Below are 4,525 nucleotides of genomic sequence, written 5' to 3'. Positions count from 1 at the left end.
AAATTCGGGGAGATGGCGGTCTCAACTTCACAATTGGCCCCCAGACACCGATTAACAGAGGGGCTCCCCCGAGGAATTCTGTTTTTCGTCCAACCTTCTCTCCCCTTGGGGACCGCGTGGAGGGCGCGAATCTTTGCCTCTCGAGTACTCCAGACGATTATACGTGACAACCTCAATTTCTCGCGCGACGGGGGCAAGGGGGGGAACACACATAGTAAAAATCCTCCCTCTGCGTCCGTGGATGGTTCCAATTCTTAGGCGAATATTCGAGCTTAGGGATCCGGGGCCTAGATCGTGGATCTGGCCGTAGGGTTGCCTTACGGGTGTGTTCCCTTGCCTTTTCGTTTCCTTTGCGTCGTACTTGCCGCCTCCTGTGACGGGATCTTGAGAGTTGAGAACACATAGGGTGTTGCCAGTGTGGTGTAGCGGGATCAGCAAAATCTGCGAGATTGCTGGATCCAACTTACCAATTGCGCCCAGACACCGATTAACGGAGGGGGTCCCCCGAGGATCCGTGTTCTGCTGAACTTTCCTCACCTTGTGTACCCGTCGGTAGGGCCGGATCTTGCTCTCTCGATAACTTCCGAAGAGTTTAAGTGGTGAAGCTTGAGTGTCTTGGCGGGACGTGGGGATGGGGTGGAGCAGCAGTGGTAAAATCTTCACTCTGCGTCCGTGGTTGGTTCTGGATCTTAAGCGAATATTCGAGTTTAAGGGGTCCAGGGCCTAGATCGTGGATCTGGCCGTAGGGTTGCCTTACGGGTGTGTTCCCTTGCCTTTGCGTTTCCTTGCGTCGTACTTGCCGCCTCCTGTGACGAGATCTTGAGAGTTGAGAACACATAGAGTGTTGCCAGTGTGGTGTAGCGAGATCAGCAAAATCTGCGAGATTGCTGGATCCAACTTACCAATTGCGCCCAGACACCGATTAACGAGAGGGGGTCCCCCGAGGATCCGTGTTCTGCTGAACTTTCCTCACCTTGTGTACCCCATCGGTAGGGCCGAGATCTTGCTCTCTCGATAACTTCGGAAGAGTTTAAGCGGTGAAGCTTGAGTGTCTTGGCGGGACGTGGGGATGGGGTGTGAGCAGCAGTGGAAAATCTTCACTCTGCGTCCGTGGATGGTTCCGAATCCTAAGCGAATATTCGAGCTTATGGATCCGGGGCCTAGATCGTGGATCTGGCCGTAGGGTTGCCTTACGGGTGTGTTCCCTTGCCTTTTCGTTTCCTTTGCGTCGTACTTGCCGCCTCCTGTGACGGGATCTTGAGAGTTGAGAACACATAGGGTGTTGCCAGTGTGGTGTAGCGGGATCAGCAAAATCTGCGAGATTGCTGGATCCAACTTACCAATTGCGCCCAGACACCGATTAACGGAGGGGGTCCCCCGATGATCCGTGTTCTGCTGAACTTTCCTCACCTTGTGTACCCGTCGGTAGGGCGGGATCTTGCTCTCTCGGTAACTTCCGTAGAGTTCAAGTGGCGAAGCTTGAGTGTCTTGGCGAAACGTGGGGATGGGGTGGAGCAGCAGGGGTAAAATCTTCACTCTGCGTCCGTGGTTGGCTCTGGACCTTAAGCGAATATTCGAGTTTAAGGGGTCCAGGGCCTAGATCGTGGATCTGGCCGTAGGGTTGCCTTACGGGTGTGTTCCCTTGCCTTTGCGTTTCCTTTGCGTCGTACTTGCCGCCTCCTGTGACGGGATCTTGAGAGTTGAGATCTTCTTGAGTATACCCGGCCAAGTAGTAAATCCGGTTAACCTGTCGGATCTGCCCGTGTAAAGGAAAAGCTCACTAGGTTGTAGGATCTGGCCAATGTATTATCCAGTTATCACTACCAACACTAGATTTGCAATTTCTAACCTTCTCCGAGCTCGTACGGTCAATGTAATTCCGATTCTTGAGGGCAGGAAGGCACTTGCGTGTTACTGTGCAAATAGAAGTCTGTATTGATACTTAAGCCTATACCTGCCTGGATTTCTACCTTCTATGTCTTTTACCTGCTAGACCCCCTACCAGGTTCGGCTGCATGCCCTTTTTCTGCTGGACCCATCATCCCAGCTGTATTATCATCAGATCCACCGGGATCCATGGCGTAATCATTATGGTCGCCATATTATGGGTACACTCATCCGGATCCAGGTCGCCTTGATCCACCTCACTGCAAGTGTACACTCGTCACGGATCTGAATTCTCCAATCCTCCAACATCGTCTTGCGACCGTCTGTGAACTCCATCGTCCCACGAAAGTTTGCGATCCACTGCATCCATCATCCCTGCATCCTGGACCCAGGCCACTCTGTGCGGGATCCTCACCTCCTTGGATCCGAACTCGGAAGTATGGGATCTGGGGCATATCGCGGTGGATCTTGCCTTCTCGTTAGTCGTTAATACTAGATCCACCTTCAGATGACACCTACCATCATTCCTTCATAGGATCCACACTCGATCCACACGTACAAAGTATATCCCATATCCCCCCAAGTGAACTCCGGTGAGGGTGGATCCGAGTCTTTCCTTGGTGGATCCTGCCTTCCCATACGTCACCCATACCAGATCCATCGTCGGCTCATACGGGATGCCGCTCATCATGGCCAATCCACCTCAGGCAACGTGAATCCCTGCCTGGCGATCCAAGTCCTCTCATCACTTGAAACTGTCACTGATTCGGGATAGTGACCCCTTGCTAGGTCCAATCTGTTATTTTTGAGAAAGCACTTCACCACAATTTTATGCGAATTAGTTCTTTGTAGATTTCGAAAGATACGCTTCCCTGCAGCCCAGTGCTTGACTTGAGGGTTCTCCATGAAACGAGAAACGTATCCTACGGCAAAGGCAATGTCCGGTCGGGTCGCTGTCATCAAGTGCATGAGTGCACCTACTTCCTCGCGGAACGGAGCGTTCACCTTGGTCGATGCGCGGCTTGGGACTACTCGAGAGCTCAAATCAGCTGGACTCACCAGCGCCTTGCACTCATCCATACCAACACGCTGAAGGATGTCGTCGACATATCGCCGCTGGCACATCGACACACTGCCGTCAGCGTTGTAAACCAATTCGATTCCCAATACGAACGCACACTTGTCACTGTCGGTCATCTCGAAGCGCTTTTTGAGATCGCTCTTGGTGGTTGCAATTAGCTCGGCCGAGCTATGCTTGCTTGAGACCGTAGATCGCCTTCACCAGCTTCAGACAGACGAAGTCACCATCAAGCTCGACACCTTCTGGCACCATGCAAAACACCACATCCTTCTTTATGCCATACAGGAATACTGTCACCACATCCAATTGGCCCAGATGCCAAAGGCCAGCCGAGGTAATCGACCAAAGCAATGAACATGCGCAGCGTCACATACTTCACCACGGGCGAGAGTGTTTCCGTGTAGTCAATGTCGTATTTCTGCTTGAAGCCTTTCGCCACATGGCACGCCTTGTACTTCTCGATCGAACCATCAGCTTCGCGGCTGATCTTGAACACTCACTTCGTCCTGATGGTCCGATGACCGTTCAGTAACTTGGCAGCTCGAAACACATCGCGAAGTCGCATCGACTTAAGTTCGGCACGGATGGCCTTGCGCCAATGCACTTGATCAGGCCCGTTCACCGCTTCTTGGAACGTTGCCGCCTCAGCCAAATCACCAGCTTCCACCGCGTTAGCACTTGCTTACCAAAATACAGGCGGAGTTGCGCCGTCGTCGTCTTAATCCTCGACATCTTTTTCTTCTTCATTAGCCACATCACGGCCATTTCGCACACCTGATCAGCGCTTCGCTTGACACTCAAACGAGGTTTCCGAAGTCTTCCAAACCGACAGCCTTTTGTGCAGCGCGTGATCTCGTAATCATGCGTGAATGTTACTTGTGCGGGACTTGCGTTTCTTCGCCTGCTCGGAATTCCGTTGGGCCCGCAGTTTCAGTATCGTTGATGCTGAGAGAGTCGAGGTCGAGATCGGAATCTGCGTCGTCATCGCTTGGACTAGCCGTCGAAAACTCCAAACCTTGATTCGTCGAAATTGACATTGCGACTGATCACCACCTGCCCCGCCTCGATGTCATATACTCTATACGCCTTCGACACTTCTTCATAACCCATGAACAGCCCAGAGTGATCGTTGGGATCCCACTTGACTATCTTCTCCCTCGGGGTTAGAACGTACGTCCGACACCCGAACACACGATGGGCTTTACACTTGGCTTGTACTTGTACACGATCTCATTTGAATTCTTGTTTTCGATCTTTAGTGATGGCAGGCGGTGCTTAGCGTAGATAACAGCCATCGCCGCTTTGCCCCAGAAACACTTCTCCAACTTGGGATGGTGCTACATGCTGCAGCCAATCGTGGGGATAGTCCTGTTAGCTCGTTCTGCAGTGCCGTTTGTCTAGTGCGCGCTCGGAACCGTGGTCTGCTGTTTGATGCCTTGATCTCCATAAAACACCTTGAGTGAGTTTGTTGCAAACTGACGAGATGACCCGCTTGCCGAATTGCACCTTCGTGATGTGGCTCTTGAGGCATTCTTCAGCGTCCGACTTGGCTCGTAG

This window comes from Phytophthora infestans, genomic scaffold (assembly GCF_000142945.1).
Source record: "Phytophthora infestans T30-4 supercont1.49 genomic scaffold, whole genome shotgun sequence".
In the NCBI taxonomy this organism is placed as follows: domain Eukaryota; phylum Oomycota; class Peronosporomycetes; order Peronosporales; family Peronosporaceae; genus Phytophthora; species Phytophthora infestans.
This window is presented reverse-complemented; position numbering follows the sequence as displayed.